This window comes from Cygnus olor, chromosome 5, assembly GCF_009769625.2.
Source record: "Cygnus olor isolate bCygOlo1 chromosome 5, bCygOlo1.pri.v2, whole genome shotgun sequence".
Lineage (NCBI taxonomy): Eukaryota > Metazoa > Chordata > Aves > Anseriformes > Anatidae > Cygnus > Cygnus olor.
Genome location: NC_049173.1, coordinates 59,609,622 through 59,635,508, shown reverse-complemented (window position 1 = coordinate 59,635,508; position 25,887 = coordinate 59,609,622). Strand labels below are relative to the sequence as shown.

The window sequence follows — 25,887 nt, the reverse complement described above, 5'->3', positions numbered from 1 at the left end:
GCAGAACTGTGCATTTCCTTTTATTCACTGACTAACTGCCACACAGATCAGGTCTCCTCCCCTTCATCTAAAGGGGAGAGGACTGAAGGCCAGGAAATCTCTACGATAAATCCTGGAGTTTGCCCTGTTTCTTCTCATAGGGAATGGCCTCAAGTTGTGCCAGGGGAGGTCTAGGTTGGAAATTATGAGAAATTTCTTCTCAGAAAGAGTGGTTAGGCACTGGAACGCATTGCCCAGAGATGTGGTGGAGTCACCATCCCTGGGGCTGTTTAAGGAAAGGTTGGATGTGGTGCTTAGGGACATGGTTTAGTGGGTAACATTGGTGGTAGAGGGATGGTTGGACCAGATGATCTTGGAGGTCTTTTCCAACCTTAATGATTCTATGATTCTCCCTTCAAAAGAACCACATGAGAGCTGTGGATCTCACCAGTTCTTTGCCTACACTCCGACTGCCAAGAGCCTGGAGAAAAAAGAGCTTTGTCCCTCAGCACCTGCATCTTGTGCTTCCACATAATGGTTGAAGAGAGAAGGAAAAGATTATAAAGGGTTTTCTGAGAAAGACAACGAAACTCAAGCTCTGCGGGGCTGAAAAATACTCACTGCACTTCACCAAGCACGGAGACCACACAGGTCCCATTTCTAAGATCACCAGATTTTGCTGAAGGCAAAAATGAAGACCACAGCTTCTGAGGTGCACGCAGGGTGAATATTTATGAGGCACACACAAATAAGCACTGTTTTCAAATACATTTCTTCCTCACATGGACAGTTCCTTAAATGTACATGAATTTATTCAGACAATGCTGCTGGAGCTGCGAAGGCAGCTTTTGCTTTAAATACCCTGAAAAAGACCTGGTTGGTTTGTGAGGCACATTTAGCATCTGCTGTAAAGGAAGTGTTCAGGAAAAAGACTCTGCTGCCTGAGAAAGTCCTGGTAGTTTAATAGCGGATAAACTGAAGGAAAACCCACAAGCAGCCTTGCATCAGCTGAGCTTTCGCTATGCCTCAAACTAGGCCTTAAACAAGGAAAGGCACAGCATGAGGAGTAAATGACAAAATACGTACCACACAGGGACATGGTTTAGTGGGTTATATTGGCGGTAGGGGGATGATTGGACCACATGATCTTGGAGGTCTTTTCCAACCTTAATGATTCTATGAAATGTGATCCATACCAACTGCTGATCCCTGCCAGGTGTTTTACACACTCTCTTGTCCCTCAGGCAGGGGCCCCATTCCCACTCATGATTTTCAGCAAGCCTCACAGACACACGGGTGCAGCCTGACCAAAGGAAGGGTTAAGGCCATGTCGGCTATCCAGGCCTGCACCACAGGTCACAACACAGCTGTGGTTTGACACAGCTAAACAAGAGACTTCGTGGGCGAGGGAGGTTGATTTTTTAAGACAATTTGGTTTTAAAAACAAAACTGATTTCACCCGCCTACCCTCTCCAGCCCTCACGTTCACTGAAGCAGGCGTGCCCAAGTAGGCTGCCCAGCCTTGAGGCACCGAGATGCCTGAGGAGAGGCCTGTCACACCCTGCCACACTTGCAGTCTGGTGCTGAGTTGGGGTGTGCTTTTTGTAACTTACCAACATCATGCTGTGTTATCAGTTCCTCCTCTACATAGATAGCATCCCCACTCGCTCTCTATGCTTGTCAGCTACCATTACAAAATCCTGTTATTTAATAATGCATTATTAGCCCTTTTTCACAAAGATGTGCCTCAGGAAAGCTGAGACACAGCTGGTATGGTAACCTGTCAAGGGTCTCACAAAAAAAGTCAGAGGGCAAGTGTGACACCAGTCAGAAGTCTTTGCTCAGAGTCATGGGATTGCGAAGGTCAATACTATGTTCTCCCTTTCCATTATTTTCACTGACATAACAAAAATTTTACACAACAGTGCTGAATAGCACATTTCATCATAAAGTAAAACCTGACGTTATTAATGTTACTCAAATGGCAAAGTCAAGTATCCTGAAATTAGAAAATGTTCCTCTAAAACAGCCTTTAGTTACACACAGACACACCACCCTTGTCTCTGAATCCTTGCCTTATTCAGCTGAGGCACTGGATAGAAGTCAGGAATTAAGATGTCTGTTTAATATTTTTTTTAAATCATCCTCTTTCATACCATGTATTTCATAAATCTGGTGCATGCACCAAATAGGAGTCATGAGTTTTTGTTTGATGTTTATCACTGAGAATGCTGTCTCTAACAGAACTGAACATGAGCCGGCAGCGTGTCCAGGTGGCCAAGAAGGCCAACGGCATCCTGGCTTGTGTCAGGAATGGTGTAGCCAGCAGGACCAGGGAGGTGATCGTCCCCCCTTACTCTGCTCTGGTAAGGCTGCACCTCGAGTACTGTGTTCAGTTTTGGGCCCCTCACTACAAGGACATCAAGGCCCTGGAGCATGTCCAGAGAAGGGCTACAAAGCTGGTGAAGGGCCTGGAACACAAGTCCTGTGAGGGGCGGCTGAGGGAACTGGGGTTGTTTAGTCTGCAGAAGAGGAGGCCCAGGGGAGACCTCATTGCTCTCTGCAACTACCTGAAAGGAAGCTGGGGGTTGGCCTCTTCTTGCAGATAACTAGCGATAGGACGAGGAAGTGTCCTCAAGTTGTACAGGGGAGGTTTAGGTTGGAAATTATGAGAAATTTCTTCTCAGAAAGAGTGGTTAGGTGTTGGAACGCATTGCCCAGGGATATGGTGGAGTCACCATCCCTTGGAGTACTTAAGGCAACGCTGGACATGGTGCTTAGGAACATGCTTTAGTAGGTGACATTGGTAGTAGGGTGATGGTTGGACCAGATGATCTTGAAGGTCTTTTCCAATCCTAGTGATTCACCCAAGTGTACCCATGCATTAGCTTTGAAACTTACAATTTTATCTCTTTATGATTTAATATTTATCACTTTTCTAACATTACTATTTATGACTTACAATTTATCCAGAACACTACAGATAACTGAGTCATAGCCTCTTCACAGTGGATCTATAAACTACAAGGCATTAAAGCCCTGTTGCAAATAATACTCATCTTTGCATTCTTTAAAATAAAAGTCTTAAAATTGTTAATATGATTAACAAGAAGCTTTATAACTATTTGCTCTGGTGCTGGACAGGAATGTATAATCATTTATGCTGAATTAAGAAAAAGCTATTGATTGCAAGGTTAAAAATAGATTAAACAAGTCACTAAAAATCATTAAAATTTGTATTTTTCTTTGTTCCCATTGAATGTAACAAACATCTAATTTAGCAGAAATATACATGGTTAATAGATGACTCCTCTCCAGAAGAGAATAATACAGGTGGCTTTTTTTTTTTTTTAAAAAAAAAGTTTTTAATTCAAAACAAGTTTTGATATGCCTCTGATTATCTTTACTTCCGGCCTGCTCCTAGTTACAGAGAGATCAGTGCTTTTCTAGAGGAGGTTTTATCTGTCGTAAATCAATGTAAGACCGTTGATATAACTGTCAAATCACACCAAGGAAAGATCTAGCCACTTTAATAATCCCCTATGGACATGCATATTCTTAATGGCAGTAAATGCATAATGTTCTCTTTCAATTATTTAAGATTTTAATGATTTTGTTACTTGTGATCAGCTTGCTTGGTAAGTATCGTCATTTAAGAGAGAATTTGTGATTTCTCTTTGGAATAGATTTAAATGGTTAGAAAAAAAAGAATAGAGATCCCCTTGGAGTAAATGCTGACTGTAGTATTTATGTAACAGCAGCAGCATGGCCTGTGTGGTTCTCATCCCTTGTTACTCACAGAACAGAAAAGAAGAGTTTCCACAAAAAGCAGACAGGGACCATGCCCTGAAGGAAGGAATTTCCGTGGGCTAGAGCAGAGGGGAAGCGGGTAAAACAGGCAGGACAGAAGGAGATGGGTGGGATGTAGGTGGTGTGTACCAGCAGGAAAGGTGTGAGAAAAGAACTGACAGGGTGGGATCATAAAAGTGAAAATTATGCATCCACACATTTTATACAAATCATTTCCCCTCTTTAAGTGCAAGTTCAAGTGATGCTGCATGTATGCAATGCAACAGTAGAGCCCTAACACCAATCCTACTGGGTGGACACAACAATGAAATATAAAGAAAAGTTTTAGACTTAAATCCCCAAGCTGAAAAGGGACTATAGTGCTATCTGACAACAGAATTTCTCTTAACTGAAAGGATCAAATGACTGCAACAAAAAAAGCAGCTGATGTAGAACAGCTGAGAAAGTCTTAGAATAAAATCCTGCTGTATCTTGTCTATCTCAGAGGGAAGCTGACATTTGCACAAAATTTATAGACATAATATATATATAATGCAACTATTAAAATATTCATTATAGAAATAAATCATCAACAAGCTACATCAGAAAATGAAGAAAAAGCATTTCCTCTAAAAATGAGGCTGTAAGATGGTTTTCAGGGCTGTAGTTTAGGTTGCATTTTGATGGTCAGAGCAAGCAGATATATTCACCAGCTAAAAACACGTGCTGCAATTATATCCCACTTAGAAAGGCGCTCTTTTAAATGGGTGTCTAAAAATCCCACTAACCCACATCAAAGTCACAGAACACTTTTGTACTGCAACATCCTCTGCAAATATATAAACATGCCGCATTGTTACACCAGCTCCTACAAACCTGGGACTCATAATGAAGTCATAAATGAAAACTGATACGTCTTTTCTACACCTTGCAAATAGTCTTTAATTAAGAATGAAGTAGTCAAATCAGGAGTAAAAGATACCTGCATTTTGTTTATTCTGTATATTCAGGGGTCACCCAAGGGAATCATGTGAGGGATTTCTGTAGCTCAGAAATGAATACAGGACTCCAGGGCTCAGCTTTTGACAATAATTCATTGTGTGATCCTCTGGAAGGCATTCAATCTCTCCATGCTTTTGTGCCCCACTTTCAGTATGTGTAAAAAGTGATCATTTGACAGACAGTGGTCTCATGTGAATTAATGTAACATTTGCAGAAATTCCATTAAATTCTTGAATAAAGAGGTGACAAGTAGAATAGGGGATGCCATCCCTATTCCCTTCCTAAGAAAACAGCACAGGGGTTAACATATATCATCTTAGAAAAGTTTTACCTGACTAGTTAGAAGAGTACGTTATCAAAAAGTCTATCACAGGCAACAAATGCAAAAAGGTTTTCATTCATGCCCTCTCCAGTACTACAGCAATGTACCTTTCTCACCCTAAGCTAGCAGCAGGAGAAGCTCAGAGTTTTCTGCCCAGAGGGCCAAATTTGCCAGGCTATCAATCCGAGATGTACCAGCAGCACCATGTTTTTCTTTACTCCCCATCTTTCTTACACCAGTTCCTTTCACTTCCTTTCCATTACATTCAAATATATCCTTTTCTTTTTTCCCCACACACCATCCCTATTCCTTTCATGCTTGTGGGTGTTTGCAGAACTTACCTCATGGGTTATGCCTAGCAGAGGATCTTCTGGGCTAGACTCTCAAAAGGGCACTGCTTCTCTCAGCTTGTACACTTCATAAGCTATGAGAACTTGGAAAATGATTTTTAGTAAAACTGATTCTTCAAAAGAAGTGGGCAGGGCACGGTAATATTTTTTTCTACCTAGACAAAACTTAGGACTCATCAAGTACTTTGAACAGTCTTGGTGTTTCCACTAATTCTGAAACCTTCAGCATGGTCACACTGGAAACAAATATAAAAGCATTTAAAATAAAATACAGATTTAGGCCAAGAAATTTAACAGTTAAACCATTCCGCAGTACGATGATTACTTAAAGAAAAGCAAAAAGCCTATGCTAGGATTCCTATAACCTGGTTTAATGGGATTACTAAACTCAGTTCAGTTGAATTGTGAAGGTCTATGCTGTATGTATCTTTATGTCTCATTTCCAGCACTGGATTTTATGAATTTCGCATAACGCACTTGCAACACAGAATTTGTTAGGGATTTCTTGTTCTTCTACAACTGCACTGTAACTTTTGTGCATGCTGTTCTATTCCTCACTTAGATGTATCAGATTTTCTTGCAATTTATTTGTAATAAAATCTAAGCATTTGACAAATTAAAGTATAAATGTCATGTAAGTACTAACAGAAAAGTATTATCTACCAATGTTACAAGTGATCTCAAATTATCACATTAGGATTTCCTCTGTCAATAAGCATTTTCCAATAGTATCTGTAAAATCCCCTATGATGCTCTGACAGCCGCACCTCGAGTACTGTGTTCAGTTTTGGGCCCCTTGCTACAAGAAGGACATGGAGGTGCTCGAGAGAGTCCAGAGGAGGGCAACGAAGCTGGTGAGGGGTCTGGAGAACAAGTCTTACGAGGAGCGGCTGAGGGAGCTGGGATTGTTCAGCCTGGAGAAGAGGAGGCTCAGGGGCGACCTTATCGCTCTCTACAGGTACCTTAAAGGAGACTGTAGAGAGGTGGGGGTTGGTCTGTTCTCCCACGTGCCTGGTGACAGGACAAGGGGGAATGGGCTAAAGTTGTGCCAGGGGAGGTTTAGGTTGGATATTAGGAAGAACTTCTTTACTGAAAGGGTTGTTAGGCATTGGAATGGGCTGCCCAGGGAAGTGCTTGAGTCACCATCCCTGGAGGTCTTTAAAAGATGTTTAGCTGTAGGGCTTAGTGATATGGTGTAGTGGAGGACTTGTTAAGGTTAGGTCAGAGGTTGGACTCTCTGGTCTTGGAGGTCTCTTCCAACCTAGATGATTCTGTGAATCTGACTATAAGGCAGAGGACATTTTACAAAAAAAAATAAATAAAATAAAATAAATTAATTACCCTTTCTTGCACTCACTGGAGAAGGAAAGTTTGACACTGTACTGATTCGCTTCCAGTGGATGCCAACCCTAATCCAACTGTGGTTAAGAAAAAATTTTCCACCACTTGGAAAGCACAGGCAAGTACAGCCAATTTCTTAAGCTCCAAGAAAGCTAAAACATGTGAGTACAACTACAGCCTGGAAAACAGAGGTCAGCAAAGTCTTTTCCAAGCAAGCAGGGTTTCGTAGGCTGGGAAGAAATTATGCAAACCAATTGACTAGTCCCTCCAGCAATACAGTCATCAGATTCAGCGGACCAACTGCTTGGTATCCATACAGGCAATTTTTGGCATGAAAATACTGCCTAAATAAAGGTAGCATAAATCACCGTACTGCTGCAGGAAGGGCAGACATTTCCTTCTGATCTGAATTTTTACTCTTGTCATGTTCCGCATTTTATCATTTTTGCTTCTAATCAGACACAGTTGGGATAATTCAAAATGGAAGAATGTGCCACTCAATTAGCTCCTTTTAAGGATTATTATTTTCCCCACTTAGACCCTAGTTAAGTGGAAGATAGAGAATTTACAGGCCTCATTTATCTGTCCCTAAGGAGTGGAATCAGAGGACAGAGCTGAAGTTATGAAAAGAATTGAGTAAAATCTTAAAACCCCGGAATGAATCAGGAGGTTCCTACCAACAGAGCATGGAAAGGACCCCCAAAAGTCAGCAAATATTGTGAAAAAGTAAATTATGTGGCAAAAATGTAAGTTTGGGTTGACTATAACAAATTAACAAGTTCGAACAGTCATTGCAGAGAGCATTTTAGGTGTACTGAAATTTTCAGTGTTTCTTCCAGCAACCATGTTTGTCATTTTTTTTCTGCTGCTAGCAGTTCATCTAAGAACACAGTTTTGGAACAAGTAAATAGAAAGTGACAGGTGTGACTCAGCTAACTCTAACATCAACTAAAACTGAAGCACTAAAGTAGCTATCGGCACACTGAGGGGAAATATAGGAAGAAGTTAAGCTACAGCGATGGTCTCAGCCTGGAGTTTTAGGGATATTTATATAGTCAGTAGATTGACTGATACAGTATAAGGTCTGATTCACAGTGCAACCACAGCAGCAAAGAAGTATGTTTGTAAGAGACAGAATACAACAAGGCTATGTTAAGATTTTTGCACTGTGACTGACTGTAGCAATCAGTTCTGGTCAGCAATACCACCATCAGCTGTCTCTAACAAATAGCTGTATTTCGTTTCAAATGTGAAACTGGAACTTTTCAAATGTATGCAATGAAAATTCTTGACGGATTCTGAATACTAATGGAGTCCACATTATTATGTTGTCCTTTCAAAGTAAGTCTAGCTGGAGAAAGGGTGCAGCTTGAAAAAGCCATCATGGTTAGGCTCCAGTACCACGAGTGGATAGCCAGCATCTCACGTTCTCTCTGTTGCCTACTGCAGTTCTTCTGATACATTATTCACGTAATTTTGTTCTTGTATATCAACTCATCTAGTATTTTAGTTGATGTAAGCATTACAACTGGCACGTTCTTATCTTGCCAAAGAGCTCCTGCTTGTTGAGGAAAGTCAAAACTGGAAGCAAGACACCAGCAAGAGGTAACTTCAGTGCCCTTGGAGCAGGGAGGCCTGAAGGGTGCAAACCCCCTGATACTACTTGACATTCTAAGGGCAATAGCAAGAGAGAAAGAGACACAGAAGCCAGGAAAAATGCCAATAAAAACATAAACCTTCAATCAGATCAAGTGGGTCATATCAGTAAAGAACAGATTTTGGCCAAGTGGGCCACTGCTCTGCAGTGGAGCAAAGCTAAGCTATCAGAACAGGTGTAAAAAGCGTGTAGCATTGACAAACGATGGAAGAAGTCACTCATTACTACCACTACTAGTATTGGCTTCAGGAAACGTCAATATCCATAAATAAATAACGAAATAAAATGCTTTATGTCTTGAAAAGATTATTCATATTAGCAATAGAATTCTGCCTTTTATTTAAAGCTGAAACTTCAGAGACCTTTCGGAATGAAAACTGGAATGCAGCTGTGGGTTGAATCCTGTGAGCAGCATCACAAAACGCCTTAGCTGTGCAGTGCCAACTCACTGCAAAGCATTTTGCTGCAAGGCAGCCACAACACCTACCTTCCTCCTCTCTCCTTTCAGTTTTGCTGACAGTAGATTTTATGCATTACTGGATCACTCTATGTAATGACCCGTGTTGAAATCATTAGGAAGGCATTCCGGTTTTTCTATGTAAATGACTGATACAATAAACTGTGTCTTATTGAACTGTTCCATCATCAGAGCCTGCAAGCTTAACTTTCCAGAGCAGCTTTTGTTTTTCAGTACCTGTATTTTTAATGACTTTAGCCAAATCATACAGGGATATTTCCAGTGTGAATTAGAAACTTAATTATTCTGTGGAATAATTCAGATATGTACATGGATGGTGAAACTGAAGCTACAAGACCAACTCTACCTCCATGTACCTGCCTAGGATGCAAGGCAACTTGATTTAAACCACTAGGAGTGGTGTCAAAGGGCTGAATTTGAATCCACCCATTCATTATTTTGGAGTCATTCTGTAAAATGCTACCTTTCTTTGGACTAATCAAATATAACAGCTGAGTCCGTAATCCTAAGAACTATGTATGTCCAGTCCCAGACCTCCGTTTACTCTAGCAGTCCTAATAACATACCCCCAAGCTGCTCCAAATTAAAATATCCATCAGGGAACCTTAGGTTTCAAGTTCTGATCCTGTACTCTCTCTTTTGTCCTCATGCACAGGGAAGGCAAGTTGGAGGAAGGATGGGGTCAAACACTTACAGAAACAGCACTAAGAACACTGTAATCGTTTCCTAAACAAAATACTCAGAAAACAAAGAGACAGCCAGTGGACTCTGGGGCTGCATTTGTCAGAGCACTGCCAGCAGGTCACAGGAGGTGATCCTTTCCCTCTGCTCAGTAGGGTCCTGGGTCCAGTTCTGGGCTCCCCAGTACAAGAGGGACATGGACGTCCTGCAGTGAGTGCACTGAAGGTCACAAAGGTGATGAAGGGACTGGAACATCTGTTACGGGAGGAGAGGCTGAGACAGCTGGGGCTGTTCAGCATGGAGAAGAGAAGTCTTACGAGTGTAAGGCTTCCCCTACTGGGGGGGAAGTGAAGAAGACGGAGCTGGATTTGTCTCAGTAGCCCAGTGACAGGGTAGAGGCAATGGGCACAAACTGAAATGTAGGGAGTTTCATTTAAAGATAAGAAAAAGCTTTTTACTGTCAGGGTGGTCTCAATTTGCCCAGAGAGGCTTTGGAGTTTCCATCAGCAAAAGAACTGTAGCTGATTGTCCAAGCTGGTGCACTAACACTACCAGGATTACTACACTTAACACTGTTTCATTACTAGAAGTGCAGATGCTGACTTACACTGTGGGAGAAGACAGTTGGCCTCACGGAGTTGTTTGGCCTCAAGGAGTCATGAAAACAGAACAAAGCTTTGGAAAAATTCATGCTCTTATTTGGACACAGGCTGCTGTCCATGCCTCCCAGCAAAAGTCACCACAGGAACCACATGCTACAAAATTGCTGGCTAGAAAGTGGGCTGATTTGCTGGAGACTGATTATTTGCTACTGCACTGTACAGATGAAGAAAAGTGAACGTCCCTCTGAAGTTATTTACAAGCAAAATTTCTCCTGTCTCATATTTCCTCTCACAATGTATGCCAGACACTCAAACCCCACACAGAGACCACCTGGGTGAGGCAGAAAGTCCTCCTGCCCATGGCTGTGCCCCTCTCCCCAGCATGCGCTGCCTCGCTGAGGGAAGGGGCACAGGCAGACACAGACTGGGCTCAGCCTCCAAAGCATCCTTTCACATGGCACAAGTGGAGAGGGCTGGGATGCACACAGTTTCAGACAAGATCACTCTGGTTAGCATAAACACATTTTCTTGCTGCTGCACATTCGAGGTAATTCCCAGGTGCAGGCAGTGAAGGATCAACAGGTCTGAGTAGCACAACAGGCAGCCCGGTTAGCTGGGGACTGGCTCCACCACAGTGATTTGTTTGCAGCCTCCTTGTCTAGGGAGTTCAAACCCGAAAAGATTTAGCACCACGCAAGCGACTATTAAATTCTCTTCTCTGATCTAGGACTTGAACATTGCCTTCTGGGAATGAAGGAAACCATAAACAGAGATGTTAAAAATACTACTGCTGTTAACTTCACAAACTGCTAAGGAGGGGTTCCTGTCTTTGCAGTGGTTCTGATTCTAAGGTTCATGTACTGTGTCATCACATTTTGTGGGTGACCTCCAATGCAAAGGTGTGTTGTTATAAATTTAAGTCTGAAATGAGCTGACCTGTTTAATTAGGATGTCTATAGAGTTTAATGAAACAATTTAGTGCTTTGGTCTTTTTTCCCTGCAAAACAAGCCCGATTCCTCACAACAGAGATATGTAAACGTACATTGCAATTTGAGACCGACGAGCACTGGGTCACCTTCCATGCACAGGTCTTGTGCACCAGAGCTGCTGGGATCCTGCTCTGAAAGATCCTGCTGGTAATGGGAAATGGGCAGCTCTTGTTTCCGCATCGACAAGACCCAATTATCTTTAGAAAATAACTAAGTTATTATTTAAGCACTAATATTTTCCTTTGGAGCCCTTGAGAGAGGATATTGTTGTTCAGGAGAATAAGGCTGTGGAGCAGATTTGGCTGGCAGGCAGCTCTGGGGTCACCCAGTCCAGCCCCTCTGCATCAGGCAGGATCAGCCAGAGCAGGCTGCTCGGGGCCATGTCCAGGCAGGTTTGAAATCTCTTGAACGATGGAGACTCCACAGCCTCTCCAGGTGCTTCAGTTTGAGTGTTTGACCACCCTTACAGCAAAAAAAAAAAAAAAAATAATTTTGTTTTGTTTTTTTGCTAAGCAGAATGATACTGAAGGGGGAAATTTAGCACAATAAATAAGCTGAGGTGGTAAACTACTCTTTTATGATAGGATCCTATGAAATTCAGCAAAGAATGATCTCTACAGAGCTCCTGAATGACCCTGTAGGAACATGCAGAGCGCTCTGCTGAGCTGTAGAGGTTTTTAAAGCACTGATTCCATCCTTCTAAAATTTTATGGGAGTATTCTCCTGGGGTTTTTCCCAGAAATCCAGGTCAAGAGCAGTGTTCATCTATGGCTCACTCTAAACCTCAAAACTAACTGGGGTAGGTACTACGTAATGTCTGCAAATTGCATGCTTCTCCACAGCATATTCTGCAGTTGAACAGTTGCCTTGATCAGCATTAGTGTTACCGCTGGAAGCACTGCAGGAAATATTCAGATTTTTGTTTGACCCAAAAAAATAAAACCCTAACCTTAGCATAGCAAATTGTCACTGCAGAATTGTTCCTTACAAAGCAGACATTTTCCAAATAGACATAAAGCTATTTGTTGCACATTAACAGACCTTCAGAAATGGCTTGATGAGAGCTTTTGATGCATCAGGAAGCTTGATCAGTCAGGAACAACCAAAATCACAGCTGCATTTGTGGTGCCTGCTCGAGTCACTTCCACCACAAAAGCCACAGGAGAACCAGTTCCAAGCAGAGAAGGACAGCGTTCCTGTTCCTCTGTTTATTGCACCAGTGGCTGAGTCATCATAGCCTCAACAAATATTCTGTAATTAGAGTTGTTCATTTTAACAATACTAAACAGCTCCAGGGAAAAAGCCATAAATATTTATTAACATTTCAAGATTTAAACACTTTTGCCACACCATATCCTGACAGTTATCCTCCCTGGCAGCTTTCATTCCCCTCTAAGAAGAGAGCTAGTGTTCTGGAGCCTTCTCATAGAGCATTATGCGTCACAGCCAACTGAAGGCTAACATCTTGCCTACAGCTTTGATGTAGACAAAGCCAATGTTACAGGAGATGATGTATCATAGGCATTACTGGTGGCAGCTCCTGTACCTGAGGTCACTGAATTCTGTCCATAATGCTCTGTTTTCACTTCCTTGTATGTCTGATGAACTGCAATATTCAAGAGGAGGTTTTATAAATAGATTGTTCTTAAATCAAATTTGGAGATACTGGAAAGTAGCATTTCAATAAAACATTAAATTAAAAAAGAAATACAATCAGGGAGGAATTTTTCTATCTTGTTCTCCCAAAAATTACTGCAGCTCTTTCTTTGACAAATATAAGCATACAGATGCTTTGGAGTAGGGGTGTGAAATACAGAAATGGAGCTGTCTTACTGTCAAAATGTCTTTTACTATCCCTATGAATAACCAGCCAAATCTACCCATTACAAGCCTCTGAAGAATATCACAGTTCACTCCTTCTAAAGACCTGCTAGAATTCAGCACTGTTGGCAAAACTCCCTCTTCCCAACACATATTCAAAATTAGGCCTTACATTTCTCAAACTAGACATTCAGAAAAACAGAACCCCCCAATTTTGGTTTAAATGATTTGCATTAGCATCACGAGCAATGCTAATCATGAGCTTCATCTCTCATGTTCACCCTTTATGTTCTAAAGCACAAAGCCTATCTCAGCTGTCTTGTCCCAGGAGACCTTTCCTTTCTGCAATTCATTGCCCACAGCAGAAAACCTTTTCCGAATTCAGCAAGAGCTGAGGCAGTGGTCTCGTAGATAACAACTTCCTTCATTTCACAGCCCTGGCTCATTCCTAGCCCTTGATCCAGTCTTGACCAAATTTGATAAAAGCCTTCAAGGGCTCAAAAAATAAATTAAAAAGAGACTGTGAAATTGAAGATCATCTTTAATGTATATATTACAGCATTACAGACAGAACTGAGGTTAAAAAGACAGCCTTAGCCTACCTCTTCTCCAGATTTCTGCACCCTCACTGCTATTTCAGTGCTGCTACTCTGATTATGCACTAATAAAACAACAGCAACACCAGCTTGCCCCTGCTGCCAAGTGCTTCTTAAGTCTGAATCTTGTTCATTAAGGTAATGGCATTTGTTCTGTCCCAATATATGACCATAAAGGGACAGGTGAATCATAGAAGGGAAAAAATTAACGGTACAGTTGTAATACATGAATACATCACTTCACATTTTATAACCCTACTGGTCAGGCCACTATGAATTTCATAGGCAATACACATAATAAGCAATCTACCAAACAAATAAGCCTATGCTGAACTACTAAATAGAGAACAACCCTTATTTACTCCCACACATAACATCAAAAGAAATACTTCTTTCACGTTAAATAAAACGCCAATTTCTAGGAGACAAGAAATAGAAGCTTTTAAGACAGAACTAGTTAAACAATTTATTTCACAATTTGTAATTCTGTCTGATAACACTAGGAAATAAGAGAGAAAAAAAGAGACTTATCCAAGCAGCTATTAAAAATTTGATACCTTGGCTATAATTAGTGCAGTTTACTGTGAGCTGTAAATAGTACTGATTACAATTGCAACTTAAAGTCCAGTCACCTCACCACTTAATTATCAACATAAATAGTTTAAGAGTGTTTCACCTATTTTATTTCTATAACAGGGAATTCCACTAGATATGCAAATAAGACAATAATTAGTAAAGCATGATGTACTGTTGTAGCATTAAGACCAAAGTGGAGGGCTGTTACCAGCAATTCAATAAAACAGCAGCATATAGGCTTCTCCTATCTTGTTCAGCAGTATTCTGATCTTCTTCTTTTCAGGCAATTAACAGCAAACAAATTAAATAGCTTTACAGTATACTTATTTCACCTGTGGCATGGAAGGCACAGCATGTTTGGTAGGAAGCCCAGACGCTGCGATCAATGCCTTGATCCTCCTGCCTGCGATGCAAAACCCAATGGATGCTGCAGGGCAGGTGCTTCGTGTCTCCACCCCAGCTGCCTGACAGCTTCTTGGAAGCCAGAGCAAACACAGGACCAGGCATTCAGACAGAAAAATGGCCAGGTACGTATCAGATTTGGATTCCCTAGCATGACAAAATGTTAAAAATAGTAACACTACCAATGTACACTTTAAGGCTTTAGTGTAAACATCTTGTATCATAAATGGTTCTAACAACACAGCAACTGCACTGAAGATGAGAAAAATTAACACTGCAAAAAATCTGTAAGAGATTTTATAGCAGTATTCAGAAATGAATCCATTAAAGATGCAATAGCTTTAATGATTAGTGTTATATTACATATGATTTTCCATTTTGATTTGGATGAGCTTATTATACCAGGCTTATTCATTCTAGTATCTGCCACAGCACTGTTACAAACAGTTGTGTTTTTTCCTATTAATTTCATTAAATTACCGTCAGTGCTATAAGTAATAACATGCTGATTCCATTTCACTGCTGACAGAAACTGCCCGACGTATCTTGTTCGGTATCTAGATTTAAACCACGCTTCTTTGGTCTAAAAGCACTGAAAGCCCCAGCATTGCTTATGTTTCCTGAGGGCAAGTCTCAGCCTGCCTTCAATTCATGTTTTACTGTACCCTATTCAAAGTTCAGGAGTGTCCCAAAAATTAGAAATGCAGGACAAATAGCGTTTAGGGAAAGACATTTGATTAAAAAATATATCTGCCTGTCAGAACAGAAGGCTTACTGGTAGCCTCCACAGGAAGAACACCTACCCTGGGCTCAACGCGTTGCCTGTGCATATCATTTTTTCCTGGAGACTCCTTCTGTATGTGTCCTAACACACTGCTGGGCCTCAGGCAGAGGGTCTCAATCTGTCCAGTCTGCCCCTGCTTCATGACCAACTCATGCGGTGAAGGGCAGCCTCCCCTGGGGCTCCACAGCCTGAGACCCAGGCACCGCGCTAGGCCTGGGCACTCCCCTGTGCTCAGGCACATACAGACGGCGCCATTTCTTTCACCCCATCTCAACAACTCACTTTTTTCAGGTTGTTCCTAGAGGATCTGCCTGTGCTCTCTTTCCTTTATGTTTGCACAATAATGATTAGAAAATAATCCAAAGGCACTGAGTTTGGTTCCTGTGATCTCAATCATGTCATACAATTTCAACATTTATGGAAAAGATTAACGAAGAGATGTCCCGTGCAGTTCCCTAAAATAAACTGACTGTACTTTCTGACAGAAAAAGTGGAAGACAGACATTTTCTCACTCGCCAAAGAAAACATCACTAGGGAAAAGGGAGCAAAAAACTATTTATTGGTGCCAGAAGTAAGATGCTCACGTTTTATTCTTGAACACCTGATTTAGAAAATATGTGAAGTGGATGGCACAAAATACACCGAGTCCTTCAGGAATTTGACCTTGAAGAGAAGAGGAAGACTACTCAAAATTAAACACAAGTCAGGGAAGAAGGCTTTGCACCAACACCAGCAGACTGAATGAGACACAGAAGCAATACAAGCTGCCGGGAAAGGGCTACATTTTAGTGGGTCATTTGCACGGCAACTGCTGCTAAGGAGACTGGTTTAAAGAGAGAGAATAAGTAAATATTAGTAAACGAATATAGTCAGTAATGATTCTCTATTCACTACCATGATCACTTCCATGAATGACAATTTGTGATTTTAAAAATCTGCCCATCTTCAGGCTGAAGAATTTTAATAGATTTCTGCCTTGTGGAGCAAATGTCGTCACCCAAGAATGACGATGGTGATGGAGACATATACAGAGTCGAGTAGACAGGAATAAACAGAGTATTTGCTGCCTGCCTTGACCCCCTGGATTTGGGGGTAATGTTTTCTCAATTTTGTCAAGTTTTGCAAAATAATCTTTGGAAAGGGCAGAACTGTGCAATTACTTTCAGATATTCTGCTCTGCTGCAGTCACTGGCATTTTCACTGAGCAGACGCCTAACACAACCATGCACAGAGGAAATAAACGGTAGTTTAGAAGGTAGGCAAACTCTGGAAAAGCGAAGGAGCAATACGATGTGGTAAATACCCTAATAACATGAAGAAACACCACAGCCAGCTCAATCTAATATCCTAGATCAGTCTTGTGAATGCATCCACTAGCCACTTATGACAGCATCCACTAGCCAATGCAGAACAGCCTTGCTTAGAAAAGGATCAAGCTTCTCATTGCAGGGTTAAAGGAAAACCTACGTTGACACACACCGACCAAGGAGAAAAGCACTCTTCTACATATTCATCTTCATTTACAACAGCAATCTCAGTATAAGCAACCTGCGTGAAGCAGTGTGGGTGGCTCTGAAGTCAAACGCAAATCAAGAGTGAATACAAATCTGAGGAAATAAAGACATGTAAAGAGCTCATTTCCATTTCTTTCATGTATTATGAAATTGTAGCAATTGTTAATCCATGAACATAAACCATGGAGTCAGGCACCTCATATCAGGCCAAATATTCACATAAAACAACAGCTGTAAAGCTACCACCTTCAGATAAACAGTGGATGATGGCCTTACAGAAACACTGGGAAAAAAGGAGGGACGTAAGGAAATACACGTACTTACATGCCAGCAATACCTTTACATAAAAGCAAATACAGCATTTACTTAATACACCAGCCCGTCACAGTTACCAAAACGTTCACTTCTGTATGCAAGAGCAATACACTGTGGCACACAGATGGGACACAGGTTCTTCTTACCTACAGCAGAGGGCTTGCGAGGTCAGAGAGGAAAAAGGAAGCAGCTGTCCCTGCTCACAGGGGGGTCTGAAGGATCCCAGCCTATTACGCTAACACTGACTAACTACTGCAAAACAAATGCTGTTTTGTGCCAACTGTTCTTCGGTCTTTACTGTTAGCATCGTAACGGGCTGCTGCTGTTTGTAATTAACACTGAAGACACATGCAGATACTTTGAGCTGAAGAAAAACTACTAAAAGAATAACCTGCAGTACACAACCTTTCACGCAAGGTCTCAGAAGCCTGCACAGCTGACAAAACAAACACTAAATGAATGCAGCACTGGGAACAATTCAGCATGAGGGCCTCCAGGGCAGATTCACAAACGATGCACAGAAGGGCCTCGCAAGCCTGGCAGGAGCTGCCAGCTATGTAGCTGCCGAGCACCTACTCACTCCAGCAGCCACCAGTCCCTCGAAAAGGCAATGCAGTTTCTATGCCGAAATTATTCCGCTGTCCTTGCTGGCCCCCTGTGCAACTGTAGGCACTCCAGTGCCTTTGTAACTCCGGCCCATCGGCACTGGGTACCTGTTGTCTCACTGAAAATTACTGAGCACTGGTGGCTGAAGTGCCTACGGTACTTTTAAAATCGAGCCTCAGAGGTCCTTGGGTGCTTTGGGGTATTTTGCCTCTGGACTTTGGCAAAAGGACAAAAAGGACAACTGTGAATAGAAATGGGCTTTTGTAAAATCTCAATTTAAAGCCCATGAAAGCACTGATGTAAATCTTATTTGCAATGTTATTCCCACTAATGAGTAGCATTACTCCAGTATCCAAACATCTAACATCAGGACACACAGAGTAACACTGTGGGTTACTGCATCAGTTTGCCGTATGGAGAGAATTACACGGAAACTCCAGCAAATTCATAAAAGGAACAAGATCTTACTGGCACCCTCCTTTTCCCTCTTGCGGCAACCCAAGCACCTTCACAAGCCCTGCCCTGCTGCCAGGCAGAGACAAGCAGGTCCTGATTTCATCCCAGAGGCAGCGCCTGGGATGGGCGAGGGAGTGAAGCTTCCAAGAGCCTGAGCTGCTATTTATTTTTGAGCCATTTTTGCAAGCTCCCACTGGAACATATCTCTCTTTTTGCACCAAAGTTTATGCTAATTTCATTTTGCTTTAATATAAAATCTTAAAGCTTACAGGCTGCCCAAATCATACTTCGTTATAATATAAGTCACTGATCTGAAAACTACACATAGCAGTGTGTCCTCTTTCTCTCTCCAAAGAAAAGGCTGAGCACAAGTGATCCGCATCACGTCTTTATGGGGTTAACCCACAAACTTAATGTCAGTTAGCAATTTCTGAATTATCCCTCAGAGAAAAAAAAAAAAAAAAACTTATTTCCAGAATGATGTTGAGTGTTTGACAGCACCACAAGATATCTTGGAAGACAGAATTTAATTTCGTGTCTTTTCTAAATATGTGCACTGTGGTGTTTTGTTTGTTTGTTTTCTTTTTAACAGAATGTCAATAGCATTGTGGAGAACTGCCAAACAGTTTCAGTTACTGCTGTAGTGATAAATACAGGACTCAGCACATGCTGAGGATGTGCAGAACAATGCACATGACATAGCAGAGGACTATTGCATGTATATATGTGTTCGTATAAACAAGACTGCATGCCGACAGGATTCCTGTTTCAAAGAGGAAAAGCCTGGAGAACTAGGCCTGACTTTTTAAGAGCTCATTTTTATTTCTTGGTACCTTCTGCTTGCTGAATGAATCAACACCTGTAATTATAATGTCTTTCAAATTGCACTAACAGCAGTTCCATGGACGTGATGATCTGTGGTTTTTTTTGGTTTGTTTGTTTTTTTATGGTTTTCTATCCTTAAGCCCAGAACCAGCTGAAGGCTTCCAACCTCACACCACAGGAAAAAAATCTTCCTGCCAGGGTCAGGGCCAGCATCCTCCCACCATGCTAAGACTGGTGGTGGGACAGGGGCTGCTGGGGAGGAGGCTGCTCTTGGCTTAACGGCAACAATGCCCACCTTGCGCTTCAGAGGGCTCTGATATTTGCCATTTAGGTGAGCACTCGTGGCTGCCTTGCTGCCCTGGCAGACCCATTACACTTGGCAGGCATCTGTTTTGTCTCTTCACAGGGCTGCGCACCTATGGACCTTGGTTCCCCGCTACCACAGGAAGCCCAGCTCCCACAGCGCCATCAAAAACTTTATCACCTCTTCTCACCCAGCTCTCAGCGCTGCCAGCTTCCACCACCAGGGCCTTTGGGCCCCAGAGCCCCACAGCTGTACCCCAAAAGGCCCTTCCCACATGTTCGGACTGAAGGCCACTACCTGCACCCTAGACCACTGCTTCCAAAACCCAGGAGCATCGGGACACAGCGGGTAAAGGCAGAGCGTCTGCCATCAGCTCTCCTTCCCCTTTGCAGTGACAGCTTCATATGAAAGCAGGGAGAACATGACATGGCCGACAGCTCGATCTCTGTCGAATCTGATGACAATCAGCCAGAGGATTAACAAGTTACGAGGGAGGGCTGTACCGTTTTCAGACTTTCAAACAGACTGATAAAAGAAGGGCAGACAAAGTCAATTGATTTCATTTTGTTCTGCTGGGAAAGCAACCAGAATATTAAAAAATGTTCGCTAGAGTTTCTTGTAAATTAACTTCCAAATTGTATTGAAAATGGATGCGTTCATGAAATCCCACAGAGGTAAATAACACTATTTTTGATAAAGATTTGTGGGAGCACCGTCACGCAGCGAACTGAGTAAGGGAGCAACGTGCACCAGGGGCCTTCGGGAGGGCTCTGGGACACATCCCTGGTGCCTTCTGTGCACCACAATCGGGGTCAGTGCTCCCACCCATCCTGAACATGTCCTGTGCCAACAACCAAGCAGCAGGATCCAACTGTAACCCAGGAACAAAATGCTACATTTTTTTTGATCGCATTAAAGTCAGAATGAGCTATTAAAAGAAGTTGTAGCAGATGACTGGGTCCCGAAGAACCACAGGCAATACATTCACATGGCAGTTTTGTTTCATAACTTCAGACTTGCTTATTCTTTCTTTGTCTATTCTAATTAGTCCTTGATACGGAATTAATGTAGTAATCAAATTAAATGCTTGGGAAAGTGTACGAGTCAGCTGGCCTGAAAAAAAAAACTATTAAAAACAATTAGGTAAATATCTCAATTTAGAAAGCTTTGAAACGTGTAACATGTCTCTGCCTGAGTAACTGTACAGTGGGGGTGTTGCACTGGGACTACACAGGTTGGTTAAACTGAGTTGGCCAAAGTTAACTTAAAACGGAGACTAAAAATGACATTTTACACTGAGATTAACCAAGAAAACACAACCATGGGTAGAGATGTAAATCACAGTCAGGTGCACAGCTGCTTTCTTTCTCCTCTGGATTTACAGGGAGACAACTACCACCTGACAACTATTTCACAATAAATATGTAAAGAAATAAAAAGGTGTAGGTCTTCAATACAGCACAAGTCACAAACGTATTACTAACTCAGCATTGGTGGTGCTCCTTCACTTCAGGAAGTTTTGCAAGCAAAACACGCACTAACTTGGGCTTGAATATAAATACTGCTGTCACTGCAGTGAGTACAAATGCTAGTTAAAGCAAATTAGTTCGTTACAGGTAATGATATGAAAGTGTGCAAAATGTTCTCACTTAGAGCCTCTGTGAGCAGGCACCGTGCATCGAGGCACAACCACACAGGAGGAACCGTGGATGGGACACCCTGAGACACTCGCCCGCCCCATTAGCAACAACCAAGGACCTGGCAGGCCCCACAAATGCAAACGCCCAGCCAGCGTGACAGCAGGGGTACGTCACAGGCACGTTTAAAGGCTCTACATGAACCAGCACACCCTGCTGCGGCAGCTATCACCTGTTTGTGGCTCCCAGTCCTGCGTTGGCTGCTGTCTGTGTGAGCCCTGGCACGTGGCTGCCGCCCAGATGTGCAGGGCAGGCACACGGCACAGCTACACAAAGCTGAATCCGGCCCCTGCGGGAGCTGGGGCTCACCCCTTTGCCTCGGTGCCCTCTGCAAGGGGGTGCTCTGCCCAAGAACACCTGCCTCACTGCACGGCACACCAGTGCCACCCCAGGAAAACCAGAGACTAGAGATGTTAGCCGCAGCTTTAGGCACGAGCCCTGCTAGGAAAGAGATGTTACCCTTCTTTGCTCATCAGTGAGATCACATTCTCCTTTTAGACATGTAAATTATCAAGGGTGCAGTGGTAATATTCCTAAAAAGCGGTTTCACTAAGGAGACTGTGGCATCAGCCAAAATGGTAATCCTTCAGTGGTTTACAAAAATAAATGCCAATATTGTCACCGAGAAGAGCAGTGAGTTAACAAATATCATATCTACCCAAGCAACCTACCATTTATTTAAGCGGAAACAGATTTTAAGATAGCACAGGTAACTTCAATAGCTTACGACTTATTTATCACTTATTTAGCTTCAAAATTATTCCTTATTGTACTTCGTTTACTTTGTCCTAGCCACTGAAGGGCTCAGCAGATTACTTCTCCAGCACAACTTGTTACGCACATTAAAATGGCAACCTTAATCTATATAAACATAGGATTTAGGAGAGCATCTATTCCTTCAATGCCCTGTGTAACAGCTACACCCATCTCCTTGGCTGTCACTGGAGTCCAAGCTGTTGACTACACGTCCAAACAGTCCCCTGCCTCAGCATGCCTCTCCCGGAACTTAACGGGAAGAAGAGCAATCACCCGTGCTTCAGACGCAGCTGGCAGATCAGAGCCTACACACTGCAGGCTGAGCCCACATCTGCGGAGGTCACTGCAACTTCTCCCTTTGCTTTCCACGTGGGCAGGATGGAAACGGATCTGAGAGCTAAAATAAGCAGACACCCAGGGCTAGGACAAATTAGCTATGGAAACACCTGAAGAACTGAAACAATTCAACATCAATACAGTGAATTTAAGCTGGCTGCAAAGACGTAGAGGAATTTTCTGCGTGCACAAGCAGATAGCATTAATTTCAGCAATAACTGCCTACAAAGAAAATTTTAGAATCAAATTAGTAGTTAAGTAACTATAGAAATTATACAGGAAGATTTCTTTGATCGGACAGTTGTAATAATAGCCCCAGAAATGTATCCCACATAGACTCTGTACAATACACTACATTATCGCAGCCTACAGTTAATATTGATGAAAACAAATTGCATCCCCAGAATATCTTCCTGTGAGATTATCTCTTTGGGGTAATTTTAATTATCTGCCTTATACTGAAAATATTGGATATATCAAAATATCTGATAAAATTTGAATATTCCATACTTTATTATCTCAGTCCTGTTACAATTATCTATTACTTTTAATTCATCGCTGATTTTTAAAATGAGCTATTGGCTTTTCAACAAAATATGCGCCGCACAGACAGTTCATCAATGTGGTTCAGAGCTCGGCAGTATGGTGGAGGACCATAGACTAATTTCAGATAAGCATTATATGTGCTTCCCTTTGAGCATTCAAGGAGTTTCATTAATTGCAGCGGCTGGCTTGGGGCCCTTTAGAGGACAAAAAGGAGACCAGTATTGAAATGTCGTTCCACACACAGTCTCCTACGTAGGACACTGACCCCACACTGCAAAAAGAAGGAAGCCAAAGTCGTCTGGAAAGGAGATCAAACTGGCTGAGATCTCTGCGACCTCACCCACATGAACAGCAGCAGCAGCAGCGTTTCCTTCGGCCCCAACCAGACCAGGGTTTTCACCAGCCTATCCTCAACTCCCAGCCAAAGTCCTGCAAGAAACAACCGGCAAGCTACTTGACACAGAATAATAGTAAACCAGTTGGCAGCACCTGGGAGCCGAACGCAGGGGGCCTGCTTTGCAGTTTCTCTACATACACTGCTACTTCCCCAAGCAGAAAATCATCACCTCGCGGTCTCACTGAGCACACTGAAAACCTGAAAGATTTTTCTCTGAGGTCTAGTTCTAATACAGCCCTAATACCCTACCTCTTTAGGTGCACTCAAGGAATAAAGTCTTAATAGCGTTCACCTAGCATCCCGTTACTGCCTGAAATATCTACAAAGGAAAGAGTATCAGTCAGCTTTGCAACTGGAAAGCCTATTCAACTCAGTATGCTTGCCCTCTCCTGTTTACCCAATCCCTAATTGCCTCCTCTCTAAATCTGTATCTCTCAAACTCATTCATATGCACGGCTTTCAGCACTTGCCTTGATAGATCGGTCCCAAATTTCAACCTCACCTGCACTTCATGGAAAGCAGTTAGTTCTGTCTCGGTCCCTAATTTCCTCCTACTTCCCTTTGTTTTACGCCATGCCCCTTAAGCAGCATGAAGGTTGCTCCCTCCATAGGTTTCAGACGGGATGTTCAGTGGCTTCCCCAGGAGCTCGGGGCAGCTCCTGCAGCACCTCTTGCAAGAACTGCAGAGGCAGGAGGAGCCCCTGGGCACCCATACGGAGCCACAAGACACACTGCTCTCTGAAGAAGCTGGCGTGAGGACAGAAGAGCAGGCGCGAGGCACCTGCAGAGGATCAGCCCACAGTTCGTGAGAGGTCTCCCCCTGCCCTGAGGAGCCCCTTCTTGGGATGCAAGTGAGCTTCCAGGTGCCTCGGTGGCTGCTGACAAACCACTGCCCTCAGCAGCATCCCCTAAGCCCAAGCAACGTTTCATTTTTCAGGAGTTTATTTTCCATGCATCTTCTTACAGGTTATATTCTTTTAGTACTAGTTGTCCAAATTTTGGGCATTCTGGTTGTCCACACAGGAGCGCAGGAAATGCCACGCTGAACCCAAGAGCATCCGTCCCATCTCCATCAGTCAGCCCAGCCAGGCTTTACAGAAGAGCGCACCAGAACCTGCGTTGTGGTGGTTCTTGAAACACCCCCCTTTCTGTGCCCAGAAGCTCTACAACCACAGGCAGTCTGAAGAAGCGTTGACTGGTTTTGAATCAGGCCTTTTTTTTCAGTTGCTGACTGTCCCCTTATTCCCCCTGGTGTTAGGGGACAAAGCAAACAAAGCCCAGGATTTATCTTTGTTCTGTAATACCGTAACATTTAAACAGGGTAAATGGGAACTGTCCAATGGACATTTTGATATCGCTGCTAGATGATGGACTGAATTAGTAGAGAAAAGATTTGATTAATGAAGAACAAAAAGAGGATAGAATAATTAATGTCCAGGAACACATTTTTATGGACAATGAATCACTTCACATTAATTTTATATTTCTATCAGGCTACAAGCTTGATCTACTGGTCTGAGATTTCAATGAGGCATTTGACTTCATATCTCACATTTTGATTAATAAAATATAAATGAATACGATGCATATGCAGTACATTTAAAATGATTAAATCGAGCAGCAATGCTTCTAGCAGACTCCCACGGGATCGATTCTCAGCCTTGCACTATTCAACATTTTTATCAGTAACCTGGAGGAAGTAAAAACCCTCTCCTACCAAAGTTCACAGGTTACAGACTGGGAAAGAAATGAATAATGAATAATGAATCAGGCAGGCAGATGCAGTCAAGTGTCGGATCACACATCTGGAAATAAAGACTACAGACCAATTTCATGGGATAAGTGTCTATGAAGGGGAACAGCGATGAAGGGTTAGGTCCACCAAGCAGACTGCCGCTTCCACAAGTAGCTGTAGCTTCAGGGGCTGTTCATCTCGCTTCTCTCGATTATACCCAAGTCTGCGGTACAGACTTACTCTAAAAAAATAAATCTTGCAAGCAGATGCGAATAATCAGATCAATGGGAACTCCTGCAGGAGTGACCTTAGTTCATTACGATAAAGGACACCTGACACTGATGAGGGCTCTCAATGAACCGGGAATACCAGGCCAGCTCTGGAGGCTGCAGTTCCAGAGGGATGTCAGACTGGAAAGACTTCAAAGAGGAGTCAGGAGAATGACAAAAGATCTGGAAAATACAGAATCACAGAATATCCTGACTTGGAAGGAACCCACAGGAATCATCAAGTCCAACTCCTGGCTCCACACAGAAACACCCAAAATTCAGACCACGTGTCTGAGAGCGCTGTCCAAACACTTCTTGAGCTCCAGCAGCTCAGTGCTGTGACCTCTGCCCTGGGGAGCCCGTCCCAGTGCCCGACCACCCTCCCAGTGAAGAACCTTTTCCTAACACCCAGAATGAACTTCCGTCTCGTATGCGTTTGGCTGAGCCATCTGACTGAGCTCAAAGCGAAAGGCATGGCTTGATCACGGTGTGCAAGCAGCTGTACTTGGAGCAGGGATCTCAGAGCCCTTCAGTCTGGTAAATAAGACAGCTGGAAAATGAAGTGGGACTTATTCAGTATAGAAATAAGATAATTTCCAGACATGACAGTAACATCCTTTACTAGTAATTGTTGTGAACTACCCAGCCCCTGAAAACATTAATTAGGATTGTATAGTCTTTTAAAGATTATTCTCTATCCAGAGCTGCTACACTTGTGCATCAGTCACTATAAAATGGCAAATCTTAAGGTCCATCATAT

At 42.7% G+C, this 25,887-nt stretch overlaps 1 protein-coding gene and 1 long non-coding RNA gene across 2 annotated transcripts in view; both read right to left on the bottom strand.

Moving 5' to 3' along the window:
• KIAA1549L (KIAA1549 like) overlaps positions 1–25,887 on the bottom strand; it is a gene marked incomplete at its 5' end in the record, with an annotated part of 125,276 nt that overhangs the window by 88,997 nt on the left and 10,392 nt on the right. The gene's annotated exons all lie outside the window — the stretch shown is intronic.
• Positions 10,069–18,416, bottom strand: LOC121070707. Its single transcript, XR_005820179.1, has 3 exons — positions 17,347–18,416; positions 12,233–12,442; positions 10,069–11,653 (listed from the first exon to the last, which is right to left on the bottom strand). It is a non-coding gene; the product is annotated as an uncharacterized LOC121070707 (long non-coding RNA).